The following is a 14,291-nucleotide window of genomic DNA, read 5'->3' as shown; positions in this document are numbered from 1 at the left end:
TCCTTAACTGGGAAAACACTGACACTTACAAGACTTCACCTTAAGTGCTATTATAAGTTTTGGAAGTAAAATTGCATTGGCGGGCACTTAACTCAGTCTCCCACCGGCCTAGAGACCAGACCACCCTTGTTCAATATCCCTTCCTTTCTGGGTAAACACTGGCACTTAGGAGATTTCACCTTAAGTGCGATTATACGTTTTGGAAGCATAAGGGACTGAACTTGCACTAAACTCAGAGTATCCAACTGGCTTCTAGTCTGCCCTGGTTCTAAGTTGTTTCCTGAAATGGGAACACATGGCCGCTTATATGTTTTGGAAGCAAAAGCGCATTGGCGCTCACGTAACTCAGTGTCTCCATCCTGCCTAGAGTCAGCCCCTGTTCTATATACTCTCCTTAACTGGGAAAACACGGACACTTACAAGACTTCACCTTACGTGCTATTATAAGTTTTGGAAGAAAAAATTGCATTGGCGGGCTCTTAACTCAGTCTCCCACCGGCCGAGAGACCAGACCACCCTTGTTCAATATCCCTTCCTTTCTGGGTAAACACTGGCACTTAGGAGACTTCACCTTAAGTGCGATTATACGTTTTGGAAGTATAAGGGACTTCCCTTGCACTAAACTCAGAGTATCCAATTGGATTCTAGTCTGCCCTGGTTCTAAGTTGTTTCCTGAAATGGGAACACCCGGCCCTTTATGGGACTTCACCTTAAGTGCGATTATATGTTTTGGAAGCAAAAGCGCATTGGCGAGCACTTAACTCAGAGTCTCCAACGTGCCTAGAGTCAGCCCCTGTTCTATATACTTTCCTTAACTGGGAACACACTGCCACTTACAAGACTTCCCCTTAAGTGCTTCTATACGTTTTGGAAGCAAAAGCGCATTGGCGCCGATGTAACTCAGTGTCTCCAACCTGCCTAGAGTCAGCCCCTGTTCTATATACTTTCCTTAACTGGGAACACACTGCCACTTACAAGACTTCACCTTTAGTGCTATTGTACGTTCTGGAAGCAAAAGCGCATTGGTGGGCACTTAACTCGGAGTCTCTCACCGGCCAAGAGTCCAGTCCGCCCTTGTTCAATCTCTTTTCCTTTCTGGGTTAACACTGCCACTATTGAGACTTCACCTTAAGGGCGATTATACGTTTTGGAAGCATAAGGGACTGGACTTGCACTAAACTCAGAGTATCCAGCTGGCTTCTAGTCTAGCCTGGTTCTAAGTTCTTTCCTGAAATGGGAACACCCGGCCGCTTATGGGACGTCACCTTAAGTGCTACTATACGTTTTGGAAGCAAAAGCGCATTGGCGCGCACGTAACTCAGTGTCTCCAACCTGCCTAGAGTCAGCCCCTGTTCTATATACTTTCCTTAACTGGGAACACACTGCCACTTACAAGACTTCACCTTAAGTGCTTCTATACGTTTTGGAAGCAAAAGCGCATTGGCGCCCATCTAACTCAGTGTCTCCAACCTGCCTAGAGTCAGCCCCTGTTCTATATACTTTCCTTTACTGGGAACACACTGCCACTTACAAGACTTCACCTTTAGTGCTATTATACGTTCTGGAAGCAAAAGCGCATTGGTGGGCACTTAACTCGGAGTCTCTCACCGGCCAAGAGTCCAGTCCGCCCTTGTTCAATCTCTTTTCCTTTCTGGGTTAACACTGCCACTATTGAGACTTCACCTTAAGGGCGATTATACGTTTTGGAAGCATAAGGGACTGGACTTGCACTAAACTCAGAGTATCCAGCTGGCTTCTAGTCTAGCCTGGTTCTAAGTTCTTTCCTGAAATGGGAACACCCGGAAGCTTACGGGACGTCACCTTAAGTGCTACAATACGTTTTGGAAGCAAAAGCGCATTGGCGCGCACGTAACTCAGTGTCTCCAACCTGCCTAGAGTCAGCCCCTGTTCTATATACTTTCCTTAACTGGGAAAACACTGACACTTACAAGACTTCACCTTAAGTGCTACTATACGTTTTGGAAGCAAAAGCGCATTGGCGCCCACGTAACTCAGTGTCTCCAACCTGCCTAGAGTCAGCCCCTGTTCTATATATTTTCCTTAACTGGGAAAACACTGACACTTACAAGACTTCGCCTTAAGTGCTATTATAAGTTTTGGAAGTAAAATTGCATTGGCGGGCACTTAACTCAGTCTCCCACCGGCCTAGAGACCAGACCACCCTTGTTCAATATCCCTTCCTTTCTGGGTAAACACTGGCACTTAGGAGATTTCACCTTAAGTGCGATTATACGTTTTGGAAGCATAAGGGACTGAACTTGCACTAAACTCAGAGTATCCAACTGGCTTCTAGTCTGCCCTGGTTCTAAGTTGTTTCCTGAAATGGGAACACATGGCCGCTTATATGTTTTGGAAGCAAAAGCGCATTGGCGCTCACGTAACTCAGTGTCTCCAACCTGCCTAGAGTCAGCCCCTGTTCTATATACTCTCCTTAACTGGGAAAACACGGACACTTACAAGACTTCACCTTACGTGCTATTATAAGTTTTGGAAGAAAAAATTGCATTGGCGGGCTCTTAACTCAGTCTCCCACCGGCCGAGAGACCAGACCACCCTTGTTCAATATCCCTTCCTTTCTGGGTAAACACTGGCACTTAGGAGACTTCACCTTAAGTGCGATTATACGTTTTGGAAGTATAAGGGACTTCACTTGCACTAAACTCAGAGTATCCAATTGGATTCTAGTCTGCCCTGGTTCTAAGTTGTTTCCTGAAATGGGAACACCCGGCCCTTTATGGGACTTCACCTTAAGTGCGATTATATGTTTTGGAAGCAAAAGCGCATTGGCGAGCACTTAACTCAGAGTCTCCAACGTGCCTAGAGTCAGCCCCTGTTCTATATACTTTCCTTAACTGGGAACACACTGCCACTTACAAGACTTCCCCTTAAGTGCTTCTATACGTTTTGGAAGCAAAAGCGCATTGGCGCCGATGTAACTCAGTGTCTCCAACCTGCCTAGAGTCAGCCCCTGTTCTATATACTTTCCTTAACTGGGAACACACTGCCACTTACAAGACTTCACCTTTAGTGCTATTGTACGTTCTGGAAGCAAAAGCGCATTGGTGGGCACTTAACTCGGAGTCTCTCACCGGCCAAGAGTCCAGTCCGCCCTTGTTCAATCTCTTTTCCTTTCTGGGTTAACACTGCCACTATTGAGACTTCACCTTAAGGGCGATTATACGTTTTGGAAGCATAAGGGACTGGACTTGCACTAAACTCAGAGTATCCAGCTGGCTTCTAGTCTAGCCTGGTTCTAAGTTCTTTCCTGAAATGGGAACACCCGGCCGCTTATGGGACGTCACCTTAAGTGCTACTATACGTTTTGGAAGCAAAAGCGCATTGGCGCGCACGTAACTCAGTGTCTCCAACCTGCCTAGAGTCAGCCCCTGTTCTATATACTTTCCTTAACTGGGAACACACTGCCACTTACAAGACTTCACCTTAAGTGCTTCTATACGTTTTGGAAGCAAAAGCGCATTGGCGCCCATCTAACTCAGTGTCTCCAACCTGCCTAGAGTCAGCCCCTGTTCTATATACTTTCCTTTACTGGGAACACACTGCCACTTACAAGACTTCACCTTTAGTGCTATTATACGTTCTGGAAGCAAAAGCGCATTGGTGGGCACTTAACTCGGAGTCTCTCACCGGCCAAGAGTCCAGTCCGCCCTTGTTCAATCTCTTTTCCTTTCTGGGTTAACACTGCCACTATTGAGACTTCACCTTAAGGGCGATTATACGTTTTGGAAGCATAAGGGACTGGACTTGCACTAAACTCAGAGTATCCAGCTGGCTTCTAGTCTAGCCTGGTTCTAAGTTCTTTCCTGAAATGGGAACACCCGGCCGCTTATGGGACGTCACCTTAAGTGCTACTATACGTTTTGGAAGCAAAAGCGCATTGGCGCGCACGTAACTCAGTGTCTCCAACCTGCCTAGAGTCAGCCCCTGTTCTATATACTTTCCTTAACTGGGAAAACACTGACACTTACAAGACTTCACCTTAAGTGCTACTATACGTTTTGGAAGCAAAAGCGCATTGGCGCCCACGTAACTCAGTGTCTCCAACCTGCCTAGAGTCAGCCCCTGTTCTATATATTTTCCTTAACTGGGAAAACACTGACACTTACAAGACTTCACCTTAAGTGCTATTATAAGTTTTGGAAGTAAAATTGCATTGGCGGGCACTTAACTCAGTCTCCCACCGGCCTAGAGACCAGACCACCCTTGTTCAATATCCCTTCCTTTCTGGGTAAACACTGGCACTTAGGAGATTTCACCTTAAGTGCGATTATACGTTTTGGAAGCATAAGGGACTGAACTTGCACTAAACTCAGAGTATCCAACTGGCTTCTAGTCTGCCCTGGTTCTAAGTTGTTTCCTGAAATGGGAACACATGGCCGCTTATATGTTTTGGAAGCAAAAGCGCATTGGCGCTCACGTAACTCAGTGTCTCCAACCTGCCTAGAGTCAGCCCCTGTTCTATATACTCTCCTTAACTGGGAAAACACGGACACTTACAAGACTTCACCTTACGTGCTATTATAAGTTTTGGAAGAAAAAATTGCATTGGCGGGCTCTTAACTCAGTCTCCCACCGGCCGAGAGACCAGACCACCCTTGTTCAATATCCCTTCCTTTCTGGGTAAACACTGGCACTTAGGAGACTTCACCTTAAGTGCGATTATACGTTTTGGAAGTATAAGGGACTTCACTTGCACTAAACTCAGAGTATCCAATTGGATTCTAGTCTGCCCTGGTTCTAAGTTGTTTCCTGAAATGGGAACACCCGGCCCTTTATGGGACTTCACCTTAAGTGCGATTATATGTTTTGGAAGCAAAAGCGCATTGGCGAGCACTTAACTCAGAGTCTCCAACGTGCCTAGAGTCAGCCCCTGTTCTATATACTTTCCTTAACTGGGAACACACTGCCACTTACAAGACTTCCCCTTAAGTGCTTCTATACGTTTTGGAAGCAAAAGCGCATTGGCGCCGATGTAACTCAGTGTCTCCAACCTGCCTAGAGTCAGCCCCTGTTCTATATACTTTCCTTAACTGGGAACACACTGCCACTTACAAGACTTCACCTTTAGTGCTATTGTACGTTCTGGAAGCAAAAGCGCATTGGTGGGCACTTAACTCGGAGTCTCTCACCGGCCAAGAGTCCAGTCCGCCCTTGTTCAATCTCTTTTCCTTTCTGGGTTAACACTGCCACTATTGAGACTTCACCTTAAGGGCGATTATACGTTTTGGAAGCATAAGGGACTGGACTTGCACTAAACTCAGAGTATCCAGCTGGCTTCTAGTCTAGCCTGGTTCTAAGTTCTTTCCTGAAATGGGAACACCCGGCCGCTTATGGGACGTCACCTTAAGTGCTACTATACGTTTTGGAAGCAAAAGCGCATTGGCGCGCACGTAACTCAGTGTCTCCAACCTGCCTAGAGTCAGCCCCTGTTCTATATACTTTCCTTAACTGGGAACACACTGCCACTTACAAGACTTCACCTTAAGTGCTTCTATACGTTTTGGAAGCAAAAGCGCATTGGCGCCCATCTAACTCAGTGTCTCCAACCTGCCTAGAGTCAGCCCCTGTTCTATATACTTTCCTTTACTGGGAACACACTGCCACTTACAAGACTTCACCTTTAGTGCTATTATACGTTCTGGAAGCAAAAGCGCATTGGTGGGCACTTAACTCGGAGTCTCTCACCGGCCAAGAGTCCAGTCCGCCCTTGTTCAATCTCTTTTCCTTTCTGGGTTAACACTGCCACTATTGAGACTTCACCTTAAGGGCGATTATACGTTTTGGAAGCATAAGGGACTGGACTTGCACTAAACTCAGAGTATCCAGCTGGCTTCTAGTCTAGCCTGGTTCTAAGTTCTTTCCTGAAATGGGAACACCCGGCCGCTTATGGGACGTCACCTTAAGTGCTACTATACGTTTTGGAAGCAAAAGCGCATTGGCGCGCACGTAACTCAGTGTCTCCAACCTGCCTAGAGTCAGCCCCTGTTCTATATACTTTCCTTAACTGGGAAAACACTGACACTTACAAGACTTCACCTTAAGTGCTACTATACGTTTTGGAAGCAAAAGCGCATTGGCGCCCACGTAACTCAGTGTCTCCAACCTGCCTAGAGTCAGCCCCTGTTCTATATATTTTCCTTAACTGGGAAAACACTGACACTTACAAGACTTCACCTTAAGTGCTATTATAAGTTTTGGAAGTAAAATTGCATTGGCGGGCACTTAACTCAGTCTCCCACCGGCCTAGAGACCAGACCACCCTTGTTCAATATCCCTTCCTTTCTGGGTAAACACTGGCACTTAGGAGATTTCACCTTAAGTGCGATTATACGTTTTGGAAGCATAAGGGACTGAACTTGCACTAAACTCAGAGTATCCAACTGGCTTCTAGTCTGCCCTGGTTCTAAGTTGTTTCCTGAAATGGGAACACATGGCCGCTTATATGTTTTGGAAGCAAAAGCGCATTGGCGCTCACGTAACTCAGTGTCTCCATCCTGCCTAGAGTCAGCCCCTGTTCTATATACTCTCCTTAACTGGGAAAACACGGACACTTACAAGACTTCACCTTACGTGCTATTATAAGTTTTGGAAGAAAAAATTGCATTGGCGGGCTCTTAACTCAGTCTCCCACCGGCCGAGAGACCAGACCACCCTTGTTCAATATCCCTTCCTTTCTGGGTAAACACTGGCACTTAGGAGACTTCACCTTAAGTGCGATTATACGTTTTGGAAGTATAAGGGACTTCCCTTGCACTAAACTCAGAGTATCCAATTGGATTCTAGTCTGCCCTGGTTCTAAGTTGTTTCCTGAAATGGGAACACCCGGCCCTTTATGGGACTTCACCTTAAGTGCGATTATATGTTTTGGAAGCAAAAGCGCATTGGCGAGCACTTAACTCAGAGTCTCCAACGTGCCTAGAGTCAGCCCCTGTTCTATATACTTTCCTTAACTGGGAACACACTGCCACTTACAAGACTTCCCCTTAAGTGCTTCTATACGTTTTGGAAGCAAAAGCGCATTGGCGCCGATGTAACTCAGTGTCTCCAACCTGCCTAGAGTCAGCCCCTGTTCTATATACTTTCCTTAACTGGGAACACACTGCCACTTACAAGACTTCACCTTTAGTGCTATTGTACGTTCTGGAAGCAAAAGCGCATTGGTGGGCACTTAACTCGGAGTCTCTCACCGGCCAAGAGTCCAGTCCGCCCTTGTTCAATCTCTTTTCCTTTCTGGGTTAACACTGCCACTATTGAGACTTCACCTTAAGGGCGATTATACGTTTTGGAAGCATAAGGGACTGGACTTGCACTAAACTCAGAGTATCCAGCTGGCTTCTAGTCTAGCCTGGTTCTAAGTTCTTTCCTGAAATGGGAACACCCGGCCGCTTATGGGACGTCACCTTAAGTGCTACTATACGTTTTGGAAGCAAAAGCGCATTGGCGCGCACGTAACTCAGTGTCTCCAACCTGCCTAGAGTCAGCCCCTGTTCTATATACTTTCCTTAACTGGGAACACACTGCCACTTACAAGACTTCACCTTAAGTGCTTCTATACGTTTTGGAAGCAAAAGCGCATTGGCGCCCATCTAACTCAGTGTCTCCAACCTGCCTAGAGTCAGCCCCTGTTCTATATACTTTCCTTTACTGGGAACACACTGCCACTTACAAGACTTCACCTTTAGTGCTATTATACGTTCTGGAAGCAAAAGCGCATGGGTGGCCACTTAACTCGGAGTCTCTCACCGGCCAAGAGTCCAGTCCGCCCTTGTTCAATCTCTTTTCCATTCTGGGTAAACACTGCCACTATTGAGACTTCACCTTAAGGGCGATTATACGTTTTGGAAGCATAAGGGACTGGACTTGCACTAAACTCAGAGTATCCAGCTGGCTTCTAGTCTAGCCTGGTTCTAAGTTCTTTCCTGAAATGGGAACACCCGGACGCTTATGGGACGTCACCTTAAGTGCTACTATACGTTTTGGAAGCAAAAGCGCATTGGCGCGCACGTAACTCAGTGTCTCCAACCTGCCTAGAGTCAGCCCCTGTTCTATATACTTTCCTTAACTGGGAAATCATTGACACTTACAAGACTTCACCTTAAGTGCTATTATAAGTTTTGGAAGTAAAATTGCATTGGCGGGCACTTAACTCAGTCTCCCACCGGCCTAGAGACCAGACCACCCTTGTTCAATATCCCTTCCTTTCTGGGTAAACACTGGCACTTAGGAGATTTCACCTTAAGTGCGATTATACGTTTTGGAAGCATAAGGGACTGAACTTGCACTAAACTCAGAGTATCCAACCGGCTTCTAGTCTGCCCTGGTTCTAAGTTTTTTCCTGAAATGGGAACACATGGCCGCTTAAATGTTTTGGAAGCAAAAGCGCATTGGCGCTCACGTAACTCAGTGTCTCCAACCTGCCTAGAGTCATCCCCTGTTCTATATACTTTCCTTAACTGGGAAAACATTGACACTTACAAGACTTCACCTTAAGTGCTACTATACGTTTTGGAAGCAAAAGCGATTTGGCGCGCACGTAACTCATTGTCTCCAACCTGCCTAGAGTCAGCCCCTGTTCTATATACTTTCCTTAACTGGGAACACACTGCCACTTACAAGACTTCACCTTAAGTGCCATTCTACGTTCTGGAAGCAAAAGCGCATTGGTGGGCACGTAACTCGGAGTCTCTCACCGGCCAAGAGTCTAGTCCGCGCTTGTTCAATCTCCTTTCCCTTCTGGGTAAACACTGACACTATTGAGACTTCACCTTTAGGGCGATTATACGTTTTGGAGGCATAAGGGACTGGACTTGCACTAAACTCAGAGTATCCAGCTGGCTTCTAGTCTGGCCTGGTTCTAAGTTCTTTCCTGAAATGGGAACACCCGGCCGCTTATGGGACTTCACCTTAAGTGCGATTATATCTTTTGGAAGCAAAAGCGCATTGGCGAGCACTTAACTCAGTCTCCAACGTGCCTAGAGTCAGCCCCTGTTCTATATACTTTCCTTAACTGGGAAAACACTGACACTTACAAGACTTCACCTTAAGTTCTATTATAAGTTTTGGAAGTAAAATTGCATTGGCGCCCACGTAACACAGTGTCTCCAACCTGCCTAGAGTCAGCCCCTGTTCTATATATTTTCCTTAACTGGGAAAACACTGACACTTCCAAGACTTCACCTTAAGTGCTATTATAAGTTTTGGAAGTAAAATTGCATTGGCGGGCACTTAACTCAGTCTCCCACCGGCCTAGAGACCAGACCACCCTTGTTCAATATCCCTTCCTTTCTGGGTAAACACTGGCACTTAGGAGACTTCACCTTAAGTGCGATTATACGTTTTGGAAGTATAAGGGACTTCACTTGCACTAAACTTAGAGTATCCAATTGGATTCTAGTCTGCCCTGGTTCTAAGTTGTTTCCTGAAATGGGAACACCCGGCCCTATATGGGACTTCACCTTAAGTGCGATTATATGTTTTGGAAGCAAAAGCGCATTAGCGAGCACTTAACACAGAGTCTCCAACGTGCCTAGAGTCAGCCCCTGTTCTATATACTTTCCTTAACTGGGAACACACTGCCACTTACAAGACTTCACCTTAAGTGCTTTTATACGTTTTGGAAGCAAAAGCGCATTAGCGCCCATGTAACTCAGTGTCTCCAACCTGCCTAGAGTCAGCCCCTGTTCTATATACTTTCCTTAACTGGGAAAACACTGACACTTACAAGACTTCACCTTAAGTTCTATTATAAGTTTTGGAAGTAAAATTGCATTGGCGGGCACTTAACTCAGTCTCCCACCGGCCTAGAGTCCAGACCACCCTTGTTCATTATCCCTTCCTTTCTGGGTAAACACTGGCACTTAGGAGATTTCACCTTAAGTGAGATTATACGTTTTAGAAGTATAAGGGACTGCACTTGCACTAAACTCAGAGTATCCAACTGGATTCTAGTCTGCCCTGTTTCTAAGTTGTATCCTGAAATGAGAACACCCGGCCGCTTATGGGACTTCACCTTAAGTGCAATTATATGTTTTGGAAGCAAAAGCGCATTGGCGAGCACTTAACTCAGAGTCTCCAACGTGCCTAGAGTCAGCCCCTGTTCTATATACTTTCCTTAAATGGGAAAACACCGACACTTACAAGACTTCACCTTAAGTGCTACTATACGTTTTGGAAGCAAAAGCGCATTGGCGCCCTCGTAACTCAGTGTCTCCAACCTGCCTAGAGTCAGCCCCTGTTCTATATACTTTCCTTAACTGGGAAAACACTGACACTTACAAGACTTCACCTTAAGTGCTATTCTACGTTTTGGAAGCAAAAGCGCATTGGTGGGCACGTAACTCGGAGTCTCTCACCGTCCAAGAGTCCAGTCCGCCCTTGTTCAATCTCCTTTCCTGTCTGAGTAAACACTGCCACTATTGAGACTTCACCTTAAGGGCGATTATACGTTTTGGAAGCATAAGGCACTCGACTTGCACTAAACTCAGAGTATCCAGCTGGCTTCTAGTCTAGCCTGGTTCTAAGTTCTTTCCTGAAATGGGAACACCCGGCCGCTTATGGGACTTCACCTTAAGTGCGATTATATGTTTTGGAAGCAAAAGCGCATTGGCGAGCACTTAACTCAGAGTCTCCAACGTGCCTAGAGTCAGCCCCTGTTCTATATACTTTCCTTAACTGGGAAAACACTGACACTTACAAGACTTCACCTTAAGTGCTACTATACGTTTTGGAAGCAAAAGCGCATTGGCGCCCACGTAACACAGTGTCTCCAACCTGCCTAGAGTCAGCCCCTGTTCTATATATTTTCCTTAACTGGGAAAACACTGACACTTCCAAGACTTCACCTTAAGTGCTATTATAAGTTTTGGAAGTAAAATTGCATTGGCGGGCACTTAACTCAGTCTCCCACCGGCCTAGAGACCAGACCACCCTTGTTCAATATCCCTTCCTTTCTGGGTAAACACTGGCACTTAGGAGATTTCACCTTTAGTGCGATTATACGTTTTGGAAGCATAAGGGACTGAACTTGCACTAAACTCAGAGTATCCAACCGGCTTCTAGTCTGCCCTGGTTCTAAGTTTTTTCCTGAAATGGGAACACATGGCCGCTTAAATGTTTTGGAAGCAAAAGCGCATTGGCGCTCACGTAACTCAGTGTCTCCAACCTGCCTAGAGTCATCCCCTGTTCTATATACTTTCCTTAACTGGGAAAACATTGACACTTACAAGACTTCACCTTAAGTGCTACTATACGTTTTGGAAGCAAAAGCGATTTGGCGCGCACGTAACTCATTGTCTCCAACCTGCCTAGAGTCAGCCCCTGTTCTATATACTTTCCTTAACTGGGAACACACTGCCACTTACAAGACTTCACCTTAAGTGCCATTCTACGTTCTGGAAGCAAAAGCGCATTGGTGGGCACGTAACTCGGAGTCTCTCACCGGCCAAGAGTCTAGTCCGCGCTTGTTCAATCTCCTTTCCCTTCTGGGTAAACACTGACACTATTGAGACTTCACCTTTAGGGCGATTATACGTTTTGGAGGCATAAGGGACTGGACTTGCACTAAACTCAGAGTATCCAGCAGGCTTCTAGTCTGGCCTGGTTCTAAGTTCTTTCCTGAAATGGGAACACCCGGCCGCTTATGGGACTTCACCTTAAGTGCGATTATATCTTTTGGAAGCAAAAGCGCATTGGCGAGCACTTAACTCAGTCTCCAACGTGCCTAGAGTCAGCCCCTGTTCTATATACTTTCCTTAACTGGGAAAACACTGACACTTACAAGACTTCACCTTAAGTTCTATTATAAGTTTTGGAAGTAAAATTGCATTGGCGGGCACTTAACTCAGTCTCCCACCGGCCTAGTGTCCAGACCACCCTTGTTCATTATCCCTTCCTTTCAGGGTAAACACTGGCACCTAGGAGATTTCACCTTAAGTGCGATTATACGTTTTGGAAGTATAAGGGACTGCACTTGCACTAAACTCAGAGTATCCAACTGGATTCTATTCTGCCCTGTTTCTAAGTTGTTTCCTGAAATGGGAACACCCGGCCGCTTATGGGACTTCACCTTAAGTGCAATTATATGTTTTGGAAGCAAAAGCGCATTGGCGAGCACTTAACTCAGAGTCTCCAACGTGCCTAGAGTCAGCCCCTGTTCTATATACTTTCCTTAACTGGGAAAACACTGACACTTACAAGACTTCACCTTAAGTGCTACTATACGTTTTGGAAGCAAAAGCGCATTAGCGCCCATGTAACTCAGTGTCTCCAACCTGCCTAGAGTCAGCCCCTGTTCTATATATTTTCCTTAACTGGGAAAACACTGACACTTCCAAGACTTCACCTTAAGTGCTATTATAAGTTTTGGAAGTAAAATTGCATTGGCGGGCACTTAACTCAGTCTCCCACCGGCCTAGAGACCAGACCACCCTTGTTCAATATCCCTTCCATTCTGGGTAAACACTGGCACTTCGGAGATTTCACCTTAAGTGCGATTATACGTTTTGGAAGCATGAGGGACTGAACTTGCACTAAACTCAGAGTATCCAACCGGCTTCTAGTCTGCCCTGGTTCTAAGTTGTTTCCTGAAATGGGAACACATGGCCGCTTATAGGTTTTGGAAGCAAAAGCGCATTGGCGCTCACGTAACTCAGTGTCTCCAACCTGCCTAGAGTCAGCCCCTGTTGTATACACTTTCCTTAACTGGGAACACACTGCCACTTACAAGACTTCACCTTAAGTGCTTCTATACGTTTTGGAAGCAAAAGCGCATTGGCGCCCATCTAACTCAGTGTCTCCAACCTGCCTAGAGTCAGCCCCTGTTCTATATACTTTCCTTAACTGGGAAAACACTGACACTTACAAGACTTCACCTTAAGTGCTATTATAAGTTTTGGAAGCAAAAGCGCATTGGCGCGCACGTAACTCAGTGTCTCCAACCTACCTAAGGTAAGCCCCTTTTCTATATTCTTTCCTTAACTGGGAAAACACTGACACAAGACTTCACCTTAAGTGCTATTATAAGTTTTGGAAGTAAAATTGCATTGGCGGGCACTTAACTCAGTCTCCCACCGGCCTAGAGACCAGACCACCCTTGTTCAATATCCCTTCCTTTCTGGGTAAACACTGGCACTTAGGAGACTTCACCTTAAGTGCGATTATACGTTTTGGAAGTATAAGGGACTTCACTTGCACTAAACTTAGAGTATCCAATTGGATTCTAGTCTGCCCTGGTTCTAAGTTGTTTCCTGAAATGGGAACACCCGGCCCTATATGGGACTTCACCTTAAGTGCGATTATATGTTTTGGAAGCAAAAGCGCATTAGCGAGCACTTAACACAGAGTCTCCAACGTGCCTAGAGTCAGCCCCTGTTCTATATACTTTCCTTAACTGGGAACACACTGCCACTTACAAGACTTCACCTTAAGTGCTTTTATACGTTTTGGAAGCAAAAGCGCATTAGCGCCCATGTAACTCAGTGTCTCCAACCTGCCTAGAGTCAGCCACTGTTCTATATACTTTCCTTAACTGGGAAAACACTGACACTTACAAGACTTCACCTTAAGTTCTATTATAAGTTTTGGAAGTAAAATTGCATTGGCGGGCACTTAACTCAGTCTCCCACCGGCCTAGAGTCCAGACCACCCTTGTTCATTATCCCTTCCTTTCTGGGTAAACACTGGCACTTAGGAGATTTCACCTTAAGTGAGATTATACGTTTTAGAAGTATAAGGGACTGCACTTGCACTAAAATCAGAGTATCCAACTGGATTCTAGTCTGCCCTGTTTCTAAGTTGTTTCCTGAAATGAGAACACCCGGCCGCTTATGGGACTTCACCTTAAGTGCAATTATATGTTTTGGAAGCAAAAGCGCATTGGCGAGCACTTAACTCAGAGTCTCCAACGTGCCTAGAGTCAGCCCCTGTTCTATATACTTTCCTTAAATGGGAAAACACCGACACTTACAAGACTTCACCTTAAGTGCTACTATACGTTTTGGAAGCAAAAGCGCATTGGCGCCCTCGTAACTCAGTGTCTCCAACCTGCCTAGAGTCAGCCCCTGTTCTATATACTTTCCTTAACTGGGAAAACACTGACACTTACAAGACTTCACCTTAAGTGATATTCTACGTTTTGGAAGCAAAAGCGCATTGGTGGGCACGTAACTCGGAGTCTCTCACCGTCCAAGAGTCCAGTCCGCCCTTGTTCAATCTCCTTTCCTTTCTGGGTAAACACTGCCACTATTGAGACTTCA

The sequence above is a fragment of the Meles meles genome, chromosome 3 (assembly GCF_922984935.1).
Source record: "Meles meles chromosome 3, mMelMel3.1 paternal haplotype, whole genome shotgun sequence".
Taxonomy (NCBI): domain Eukaryota; kingdom Metazoa; phylum Chordata; class Mammalia; order Carnivora; family Mustelidae; genus Meles; species Meles meles.
This window is presented reverse-complemented; position numbering follows the sequence as displayed.